The sequence below is a fragment of the Microtus ochrogaster genome, unplaced genomic scaffold (genome assembly GCF_000317375.1).
Source record: "Microtus ochrogaster isolate Prairie Vole_2 unplaced genomic scaffold, MicOch1.0 UNK51, whole genome shotgun sequence".
In the NCBI taxonomy this organism is placed as follows: Eukaryota; Metazoa; Chordata; class Mammalia; order Rodentia; family Cricetidae; genus Microtus; species Microtus ochrogaster.
Genome location: NW_004949149.1, coordinates 1,961,443 through 1,973,787, shown reverse-complemented (window position 1 = coordinate 1,973,787; position 12,345 = coordinate 1,961,443).

The following is a 12,345-nucleotide window of genomic DNA, read 5'->3' as shown; positions in this document are numbered from 1 at the left end:
ACTCACATTCAAGGTGGGTCTTTGTACCTTAATTTACCCAAGCTGGAAGCGTCCTCACAGACTTGCCCTGAGATTCACCTCCTACATGAGTCTGGATCTTGTTGGTTCATTGACAATCAATACTAACTATCACAATCAGCTTACTATTTTAGTACATCATCAGAGACAAAGACACAGAGAGAGAGAGACAGAGAGAGAGATTTAATTTTTCACATTTTGTATTTATTTTTTATTATCTTGTGGTATAATCTATTTTTAAATGATGTATTCATTTATTTATATTTTACATGCATTTGTGTTTTGTCTACATGTAAGTATAAGGGTGTTGAATCCCTGGAGTTAGAGTTAGAGACAGTTGTGAGCTGCCATGTGGGTGCTGGGTCTTGAACCTGGGTCCAATGGAAGAGCAGCCAGTGCTCTTTAACCACTGAGCCACCTCTCCAGCCCTAGTCTATTTTTTTTTTTAGAATAAGAAAGATAACCTAAAAAGTTTCTTGTATTTAGTCTCCAAATTTGCTTGTATTAAACCTTTTTGAATTTGCATTTGCAAAGACAGTGACCAAATTTTTATAAATGATCTGAACAAGCATGGTGCTCAACATATAGGAAGTAGTGAATTCAAAATTTATTGAATTAATAAGCAAGGGGATTTAATTTGTTTGCTTTTGCTCTATATTAATAATGAATAAGCAAGAGAATACACCATTATGCATCTTAATATTCACAATGCTAAGACCAGAGATCTACACAGAAGTTACCTTGAAGTTGGCGGCTTATACAGAGTAGGCATTCATTGACACACTTCTGGAAACTAGAGGTCAGAGCCCCTGCATAGCTGCATTCTAGTGGGGCCCCTCCTCTGAGCTCCACACTGACATCATGTGTAAAGGGCTGAGAGAGAAGGCTGGTGTCTCTTTCATCCAGGCACTAATCCTTTTTAGGAGTGCCCCACCTTCAAGACCTATCAGCCTTCAAAACAGCCCATCCCTAAACACTGTCCCAGTGGAGTTAGATGTCAGCAGATGGGTTTTTCAGAGGGCACAAACGTTTAGTTCATCAGTCTCCTTTGCTGAAACCTGTGAAAATGAAGTATAAAGATAGCACACATCGAGGTGCCAAAGGCAACACCCAGAAAGTTGGTGAAGAGCAAGACAGCAATCTTTCGAAATTATTTTTTGTTTAATTTTTGTGTGCATGTGTGAAATTATTAGTGTGTAAGGAATGGCGAATACCACAGGAGAAGTGTAGAAGTCAGAAGACAACTTTGAGGAGTCTGAGCTTTTAAGGTATGTCAGGCCCGGGGATCGAACTCTGTTCATCAGGCTTGGCGTAGGGTATTTTTACCCCATGAGCCATCTCATCTGGCTTGAGAAACAAATCTCAACAACTGATCCCATGCTGTAGGTCCCCTTGGTTCTTCTTTCTACTTACCAATGTCTCTGAAGGAAGTTGAGAAAAGTAGGCTTCCAAATGTTCCGGAATTCTGTGTGCTGGACTCATACCCCAGGTCCAGTCTATTGACTCAGCTCATCTGCTGCAAAAGACAGAAGCCCAACTTGTCTAGAAAGTGCTGGTCCTCTGACTCCTGCGCACGAGAACAGAAAATGATGGAAACAGACAACAGAACAGATGATCACATCTGACTGACTTGGTTTGGACTCCCTACTCTGTCAAACTTTACAAATAATTTCAAACATACAAACGATTACGAGGCATAAGTGAAGCAACTAAGTGTTCGGCGGGATTGCACTTTCGCATATTTCTAGGTATACCGAGACCCAGGCTGATATATGAGTTATATAAATAATGCATGAAACTGCATCATTCATGGCAAATAATGTCCCCTGACTACAAAATGTCTCTGTTTTGTACTAACTGCCATCTAAATGCCTTGTAAATAGTCATTGCTTTGTATCGTTGAGGGGAGGTAGTGAAAAGAGGCAAGCTTTCTGTGTGTTCAATAAGGACATGCAATATCTTAATATTTTGGTCAAAGGTTGACTGGCACCCTTGAATATGGAGGGCTGAAAATAGCTGTGCCCTGGACCGTCTCAGAGGGCAACCTTTCTGTTAAGTTGGGAATAACATCTGAAATAGGTCAGAGGAGCTGATGAGCGAATGGAGAACAGCAACACTAGGTGGTAGCCAGGTGAGATCGCAACCCCTCAGGTTGCCTGGTGGGACCGCAGCCACTCAGGTTGCCTGGTGGGACCGCAGCCCCTCAGGTTGCCTGGTGGAATCTCGGCCACCCAGCTTGCCTGGTGGGATCACAGCCACTCAGGTTGTCTGGTGGGATCGCAGCCCCTCAGGTTGCCTGGTGGGATCACAGCCACTCAGATTGCCTGGTGGGACTGCAGCCACCCAGACTGCCTGGTGGGATCGCAGCCGCTCACTCACAAGCTGGAAGCAGTGATCTGTGGTCAAGGCAGCCTGATTTGCTAAAATACTAGGACTTCACTGTGTAAACTGTGGGTCCTTTCCCAACAGACGGAGTCTGCAAGTGCCTGTAAGCTATTGGACGAGAGAAGGGCTCTGCAGAAAGGCTATGAAAATGTATTCAACCTGTTTACAATGCCCTCATTGGCTTCTTCTTGTAGCTTTTTGATAAAAAGACAAAAGCCTGTATTTACAATTTCCTCTCTAGTGGTTAATCCCAGTCACGTGCTTACAAGGCACCAACCACCAGCCATCTGCATTCCTCCCTTTCTGTGTGTGCCTTTTAAATCCCATCAACTTCCTCTGTAAGGGTGAAGTGAGGTCAGCAAACAACCAACCTAACTGGCCAGGCTGGAAGCAGCTCCTGGAACTCAGGCTCCAAACCTTGACCCTTGCATTTCTTCATAGCTAGAGTCAGAATCTCAGCCAACAGGAAAGCTCACCGCAAAGGCCGCGACTCTTTCTAAGCACTTCGGTACATGGTATGCTTGCTAAGTTGGTTCTGGGATATCAATACATGCTTTTAGGGTCAGAGTCATAAAAATTCTCATCTCAGCATGACCGCAAGCTAAGACTATTCATTATTGTAAAGAACCTTTTCCCACAAGAAAACCCACAGGTGTTTCTGAGTATAAAATTTTGGAAAGGTCGTCAGAGATATTTCTATCAATGCATGCCTTGAGGTCTTTTTCAGAACATAGTTAACCCATTTGGGATAAACATTCTCAACATAAAATGATTTTATATCAAATAAATATCGACGCGCCTTCTCCAGGTCCTCTGGCGGCTGGAGTACCAGCAGGAGGCTGACTGGAGGGGGCATTTTCACCAGTAAGTGGAACAGAAAACCGCTGCACTTGTTTACAACAGAAGTTTCAAGTATGAAGAAATTGTATCACTTGATTTTGAGTTTCTGTGGGTTTTCTTGTGCCCCAGGTGTCTGGCAAACGTATACAAGCTATTTACATATGTTGCTTGTAACATGTTTTCAGACCCCATTTTTCCCCTTGTGAGGGAATGGAAACCAAAGGACTTGAGGAGAGAAAATGGATTTTTTTTCAAACTATCATTCATCTCTCCAAATTTCATTTTCCCTTTTCTATGTTGTGTATCACAGGCAATAAAGGCAGCATAAAGAAAGAGAACTGGGCCATGGAAGACAAAATTAGAGAGGAAAAATAGCCTGCGTTATTGAGATAAATGATGGCTTTATAGGCATAGGACAAAAGACACAACCATTTTTCTAATGCATATTTATTTTTTGTTTTCCATCAAAGCACAAATCTTTCTCTGGCTCTGTGTGGTAGGGTGTATACGTTATGATCAGAAATAGCTCTTCCTGTGTGACAGTCCTTGAGCAATACATCTTACTCCGCTATGGAGCTAAACAACAAAGAATTGCTCCTATAGAGCGATTGGCTGTGTCTTCACAGCTTTCAAGGGAGGGCTCCCCGTTTTCAGATCTAAAAGAAAAATCTCAGCTCTCTTTCCAGCTCAGAAGAGGCTTTGGGCTCAAATGGGTTTTTTGAGTTCTGTACATTTGCAGCTTTGCTGGTTTGGGAGCGGCTATGTTGGAGGGGAGACTGCACAGTCTGAGCTAACATCCGGGATTGAGGGATAGCTAGAGGAAGGAGACTTAGTTAGCATCTTCCCTTGGTGGCCTTAGCAGGACTGGCTCTCTCCAGTCACCCTGGGGTTTGCTTTGCTGCTCCTTTACTTGCACTGGTAATTTCTCCCATCTTCTCCTCTCCTTTACTTAAGGAAGTATCCCCAGGGACCAGGTAGATGGCTTAGCAGTTAAAAGTGCATGCTCTTGAAGAGGACTCGAGTTCAGTGCCCAGCACCTGTGCAAGTCACTCATAACCACCTGTTGCTGCACTGGGAGGTCCAGATCTCTCTGGCCTCTGTGAGAACCCTCACTCACACACATACACAGAATTCAAAAGAAAATTGTTGGTGATGGTGCACGCCTTTAATCCCAGCACTCGGGAGGCAGAGGCAGGCGAATCTCTGTGAGTTAGAGGTCAGCCTGGTCTACAAGAGCTAATTCCAGGACAGGCTCCAAAGCTACAGAGAAACCCAATCTCAAAATAAAATAAAATAAAATATAAAAATAAAATCTTAGACGGGTGGTGGTGGCGCATGCCTTTAATCCCAGCACTCGAGAGGCAGAGGCAGGCGGAACTCTGTAAGTTCGAGGCCAGCCTGGACTACAAGAGCTAGTTCCAGGACAGGAACCAAAAAGCTACGGAGAAACCCTGTCTCGAAAAATCAAAAAATAAATAAATACATAAATAAATAAATAAATAAATAAATAAAATAAAATCTTGTTTTTAAAAGGTTAAAAAAAAGAAGTGTCTACAAATCAATATGTTATTATACACAAGAGAAGACAATAGATTTTTAAATTGAGGGTTCCAGGTGAGAAAATCAATAAATGAGATCCAAACAGATTCAAATCACATAGATGATGGGCTAGGCAAACACCTTTGTGTGCTGTTCTATAATCTTCCTCATTTTGAGAATGTGTGAACATATTATATAGTAAACAGAGACTTTTTAAGGCATAACTAAAAAATGATTTATGATGAGGAGATGAAGCTGGGTTATCTGGGTGGGATCAATCTGATTGCTCAGCCACTTCAATACAGAGCCCTTTCTGTGGCTAGATGCAGCAGAAGGAAACATCAGAGGTGAGAGGTGGGGAAGACACTTGAGCCCAGTGGTCTGTTACAGCTGCAGGGCCCAAATGGAAGGCTGAAGTGGAAGAAGGAATAAGGGCAGCCCTTGACAGCGAAGACGAGGTTGAGGTGACACAGGAAGAGAAGGGAGTCCTGTGGGTGTGAGGAGCAGAAGCGCCCCAACAACCTGAGTTCTAGGAGTCTTCCTCACGGTTCCATCAAGAACTCCAGTCCTGATGGCAGCTTTTGTTTAATTATGGCACCCGAAGCAGAAGGAGGAAGCCCACCCAGAAAGCAGCACCCACAGAAACTGTTTTTGTGCATGAATCTGTTCCTGAGTGTGTACACATACATCCATGTTCACGCCTGCACATGTGGGTGCCAGAGGTTGCATTGGTGGCCTTCCTCAGTCTGTTTCTGCTTTATTCTTTGAGACAGGGTGCCTCGCTGAACCTGGAGATTGTAAATTCAACTGGACTGGCTGGTCAGGAAGTTCTAGGGTTTCTTCTGTCTGCCTCCCCAGCAATGGGGCTGTGTGTGCACTGCTGTGCCTGGCCTCTCTTCCGCAGGTTCTGGGGACTTGAACTCGGGTCCTCTTACCTGTACTGCAAGCACTTTCCCACCGGAACCATCCTCAGGCCCGGGGATTTTAAAGGCACTGTTTTAATGTCACTACCTTGTAGTAATTTTCATGGGAACATTAGGGCAACATGGATATAAATTCTGAGAGTCAGACATATTGTTCGATTTTTACAAATAAATTTGACATTCTAAGGGGAAATTTGAACTTCTTTAGAGGTGTTTTGTTTTTCTTTCTGATTTTTGGCCTCTCTTTTTTAACTTTTAAGAATTGATTTTATTGAATTCTATATTTTTCTTCGTTCCCCTCCCTTCCTTTCCCATCATCGCCTCCAACCCTCTCCCATGGTCCCATGCTCCCAATTTACTCAGGAGATCTTGTCTTTTTCTACTTCCCAAGTAGATTAGATCCATGTATGTCTCTCTTAGGGTCCTCAGTGTTGTCTAGGTTCTCTAGGATTGTGATTTGGTTTTCTTTGCTTTATGTCTAAAAGTCACTTATGAGTGAGTACATATGATATTTGCCTTTCTGGGTCTGGGTTACCTTACTCAATACGATGTTTTCTAGATCCATCCATTTGTCTTGGCCTCTTTTAACTGGAGAGTTCAGTTAGGTTAACAGAAACCACTGCTGCTATTTTAAGCAAAAAGATGCTTGATGCTTTTAACCACAGCATGTAGAAATCTAGCATTCAGGGAACAAAGATTACCAAAAAAAAAAACCCTCAAATATGGAGATTGAAGGAGTTGTGAGAATCTCTGCTGATGGTCTCTGTTGTCTGTCACATGAAAATTTGTGATTCTCAGAAGTGTGTTTGAGAGGCTAGTCAGACTTCATTTCTGATGTCTGTTAGATCTGTCTCCTGGCTGGAGGAGTGTGAATGTCTTTCCGCTATTCTGTTTCCCAGCTCACTGGTGTGCCTCTGCCTGGCGGGATCCAGAGCCTACCAATACTGAAGAGAAGCACAAAGGGCAAGAAAAGGCCCCAAGTACCTTATTTCCTTTTTTCATATGTATATGTCGAATAAAAGGAAGCATGGAGAAGAAATGCCATCTGCCCCAGCACCTGGTCATTTGAGATTCGTCTGTTTACAAAGTGACTTTGCAAGTTTGAGATCTGTGTCTGTACTGTGTCTGTGGTACCCGGGTACATCACCCTGCAGGTATGCTCAGCAGTTTCCTTGATCTTTAAACACTGAACAGTCCGTGAATCTCAGAGGCTGTCTGTCCGGTTCTCTCATTTTACAGAAGAGGAATGCGAAGTTCATGGAAGGCTCAGATAGTCCATGTCATCTGTGCTACTTAGCTACTGAACTAGGCCAAGGGTGTTTGAAGACTTTCTTTTCTCCCGAAGTACTGGTGAGGTCTGCAAAGAATGCGAGCTTTGATCCTATTGGCGTGAGGTCAAGTTGGCCTGTGACTCTTTAGTGGCCGCTGGGAGAAGACACAGATTTAGAGGTCAGGGACAGAGCATTTTTATACTTGTGACAAGTGGTAGCGAATTTACCCACTGGTCCTATCAGTTCCCTTGATTCTCAAGTCCCATAGAAATGGTGTTGAGGGGCCAGGCAACTGTCCTGCAGTAGTGGGAAAGAACACCGAACGTGAGAGGTGTTTTATTTTTTCCAGCAAGTGAAATAAATACAGTGAGGCATATTACCTCACTTTTCATAATTGTTTCCAGCAAATATGACACTAAAGAAAATAGCATAGTTAAATCTCCATATTTTTGGCCAATGGGCAAAAATATATGGTTGTGAGACCACGCCAAACTGCTTTTCCTGGTACCAAGCAGTGAAGGAGGTATTGAGAAATACATAAGCAATTGTTTACATTTCTCATTAGTATATTTAATATTTTCTCTATGCAAAATAATATGTATACTATTTTGCGTATACTTCATGTATTCACAGTTTGAATATTGCCATACTTTATTATTAATTTTCAACACCACACACTGCTCCAGCAGGTGAATGGTAACAGCTTATTAAGGATTGTTCTGTTGATTGCTGGCGCTGTCCTGCAGTATTTTCCTATTACAGTGCTATGCTTACTGCATACATCTCCTGCAATATGTGTGTAGAAATTTCTCTAGAGGTTTGATAAGTTATGAATGAGGTTGAGTGTAACTCCTTGCAGTTCTTCACAATGTTTCCTTTGTCCATTTTTTGCCACCTCCTCCTCCTCCTGCTGAGATGGAGTTTTTCTGTGTAGTCCTGGCTGTCCCGAAACTCACTCTGTAGATCAGGCTGGCTTGGAATTCAGAGATACACCTGCCTCTGCTTTCTGAGCGCTGGCATTAAAGGAGTGCACCACAATGCCTAGGCTTTATTTGTTTTTTAAAAAATGTATCGAAGTTCATGGTTTTGTCACTGATTCATAGTTAAAAATTCAGTCTCTTGGTAACAGAAAATGATGGAGTGAAACTCTACCTGCCTCTGTTTCTTCATTTTAATGGATATTTAATTTAAAAAAAAATCCCTTCGAAGTGACCAGACAAGAGCTCCTCCCTCTGGCACCTCCTAATCACCCTTGGGAAGTACAACCTAGATCAATGAGGAAAGGAAGGAAAAGCTCGGGTAGAAAAGCATCAGCAGATAGAAAGGAAACAAACAGTCATTAGTCACAGGTGACCAACAGTCTATGTAAAAAAGTCCCAAGTGTTTCCAGAACACTTCGTAGATAGTGAGATGATTTCAACCGTCTTGTGGCTTGTCTAGGATCATAAATGAGTTATGAATAAAGGGCTTTCCTGAAAGCAATGAGACACAGGTGCTGATGCGATCAAGCACATTTGAGGTTCTGTGGTTTGATTTGCACTAGGTTTCTCTGTGTGTTTTGTGATCTTTTATTGTGACCCCACACTTGGCTGATTTCAGTCCCTGCACAATGCAGGGTCTAAGAGAACAATTCTTTCCTTGGCTGTGTTTGCATTTGCTTCTTGCTGTAGTCACAGAGCACCAGGAAACTGACAACTTGCAGGAGCGGCTTGGGTGCTGGAGCCGCTGGAGCACCTCCCAATGGGGCTTGCAGGAGGCTGTGTGATTCCCCCATGGGTGCTGCTTTTAGACTTGTATCTAGCAGCTCATACCGAGCATGCTGCTCATAGTCCTTTTTTTTGCTCTTGTTTTGAAGGAGAAGCTGGTGGGTTGTAATAGATTTCCTTACTCCATCAGCTCCTCATGTAGAAGTTTTATTTCTCCAGGCTTGCTTATAAAGGTCTTTAATCTCAGCCACTTGGGAAGGAGAGGCCAAAGGATCACAAATTCAAAGTGTACTTGTGTGATGGAGCTAATTCAAGACCAGCCTGGTCAACTTATAAAGACTCTGTCCCAAAAGAGAAACTTTAAAGGCTGGTTATATTGCTCAGTGATAGAGTGTATGCCGGATGTGCAAAAGGCCCGAAGCCCAAACCGTCCACCATTCAGTCAATCATCCTTCTATCTCATGCAGATCAGGGGGCTCTGGGCTTGAAGGGCATGATAGAGAATACTGTTTTCCATTTGGACTCACGTTGTTTTAGATCGTCCTATGGTGTTTCTAATTTCCCATCTTTAGTATATCAAAAGTGAAGGCCCGTAAAAACTGCTGATCTCTGACTGGTTGCTGGTTGTGCATTTACCCCTTAATAAGAGAACCCCATTTTTACTTAGGCTGTTACTGGGTTTGCCAGTCTTTCTGGCAATAAGATCTGCTCAGTGACTTGATTCTGGCTAGCTGTCTGAAGCTAGAGTCCTTTGCTGACTTTCAGGAAGGTGTGTGGACAGTGAAGTCAGGGATGTGACTGCAACCTCTTCCCCTTCAATCTACTCCCTAGAAGTTTGACTTTTGAGGACATCCTATGAGAGCACAGCAGCTGTCCTAAGGCTACAACAGGAAAGATCAGAACTTCTGTCCCTGTACTGGATGTCTTGACTATGAGAGAAATATATAAATATACTTTTTATAAAAACATAAATAGTTGAGTCAACTGTTACTTGGAATTTAATTACATCCAAGTACATTAGTTTCTAAATTATATACTTGATAACTGATTTTAATGTAATGTTTAATCATATTGTAACTGTAATTCTTACTTGATAACTGTTTTGTTATATGTAATTTTACTATGTTAAAGCCTTTCTTTTTTGTTTAAACAGAAAAAGGGGAAATGATGTGGGAGTGATTTCTTATTAAAAAAGAAACTGCCTAGGCCCATTTCATAGGCCAACCCTTAGGTAGGTGGAGAAAACAGAACAGGATGCTGGGAGAAAGAAGTTGAGTCAGGGAGTCACCATGATTGTCCCACTCCAGACAGACGCAGGTTAAGATCTTTCCTGGTAAGCCAGCTCGTGGGCTACAAAGATTAATAGAAATGGGTTAGATTAATATGTAAGAGCTAGCCAATAAGAGGCTGGAACTAATGGGGCCAGGCAGTGTTTAAAAGAATACAGTTTCTGTGTAATTATTTCGGGTAAAGCTAGCCGGGTGGTGGGACATAGCCTGCCGCTCATATTACAACAGCCATGAGGGCGGCTGGGTGCCTGGGACGCAGCCCCGCTGCTCCTATTTCAACAGGAATTTAATTACATCCAAGTACATTAGTTTCTAAATTATATACTTGATAACTGATTTTAATGTAATGTTTAATCATAGTCTTAACATCTTAAATAGCAAACTATAAAAAAAAATTCATTCTGGCAGATCAGATCTGTTTTAAATGTTTGGTGACTTAAAATGGACTTTTACCTCACAACGATGCTTACGGGAGCATCGGGAGTTTTAACGCATCCAGGCTTCTTATTTCAAGAAATCTTTATTGATGTTACAAATTGACCCTACTCAATGAGAAAAAAGAAAGAAAAGAAAGAAAAACCCATAATTTAAATCAATAGCTATTGTCTGATATTATATATTTATCCTGATCGGCAGATTTTTGAATTGTTTTTATTGAGTTACATATTTTTCTCCACTCCCGTCCCCTCCCCTTCTACCCTCTCTTATGATCCCCATGCTCCAAATTTACTCAGGAGATCTTGTCTTTTTCTACTTCCCACATACATTAGATCTACGTATGTCTCTTTTAGGGTCCTCTTTGTTGTCTAGGTTTTTTGTGATTGTAAATTGTAGGCTGGTTTTTCTTTGCTTTATGTCTAAAAGTCACTTATGAGTGAGTACATATGATATTTGCCTTTTTGGGTATCGGTTACCTCACTCAAAATAATGTTTTCTAGATCAATCCATTTGCCCGCAAATTTCAAGACGTCATTTTTTTTTTCTGCTGTGTAATACTCTGTTGTGTAAATATACCATCTTTTCCTTATTCATTCTTTGGCCGAGGGCATTTATGTTGTTTCCAGGTTCTGGCTATGACAAAAAAAAGCTGCTGTAAACATAGTTGAGCTCATGTCCTTGTGGTATGATTCAGCATCCTTTGTGTATAGGCTGTTTCCCAGTTTTCTGAGAAATTGCCACACTGACATCCAAAGGGGTTGTACCAGCTTGCATTCCCACCAGCAATGCAGAAGTGTTCCCTTGACCCCACAACCTCTCCAGCATAAGTTGTCATCAGTGTTTTGATCTTGGCTATTCTTACAGGTGTAAGATGGAATCTCAGAGTTGTTTTGATTTGCATTTCTCTGATGACTAAGGATGTTGAGCATTTCCTTAAGTGTCTTTCAGCCATTTTAGATTCCTCTGTTGAGAGTTCTCTGTTTAGGTCTGTGCCCCATTTTTTAATTGGATTATTTGTTCTTTTGATGACCAATTTCTTGAGTTCTTTGTATATTTTGGAGATCAACCCTCAGTCCAATATGGAGTTGGTAAAGATCTTTTCCCATTCTGTAAGCTGCTGTTTTGTCTTGTTGACCGTGTCCTTTGCTTTATAGAAGTTTCTCAGTTTTAGGAGGTCTCATTAATTGTTTTTCTCAATGTTTTTTAATTAATTTTTTCTCTGTGCTACTGGAGTTATATTTAGGAAGTGGTCTCCTATGCCAATGCAAGGAAGGGATTTGATTGAGTTTATAACAACGCCTGCCACCTTTCCATGTGTAACCACTCTTGTAGCTCAGGCTGGGTCTGTTTAAAGGCAATGAGGTTACATATGAATGGTCATTCTACTCCATCTCAAGTAGAAGAAAGAGCAGACTATCACTTCACTATTTCATTAATTGAATTTATACTATTTTTTTTAACATCTGGTAGCTAGTAACCAGGATCCAGATGGTTGTATTATATAAAAATCACAAAATTAATGGCAAATGACTTTTCAGGTTTGAAAGACAGGCCAGTTTGACTTCGTAGTGTAATCTTTATTGTCGATATTTTAATTAATTAAAAAAAACTCATTCCACTTTAAATTTCGTTCTCAGGCAGAATGGACCAGTGATCATTCCTGAAGTGGAGGGAGCAGGGTTAGCTGAGAGGAAGCAGACAGTGCTTTGCCTTTACGTGCTCCATTTCCCCCTTCTTGGTAACTTACTGCATCCGTTCCTCTTCTTCTTCCTGCGACAAAATACCGGCAAAGCATCGTGAGGGAGGGGCGTTTATCTGTGCTCTGTCCTCAGGACTCTCAGACCTGGTGTGCCTCTCAAGCCTCCTGGACCTCCTCCTGTCTGCTGCCACATTCTACCATAGGATACAGAAAAACTTCAAAAAGCCAAACAGATTC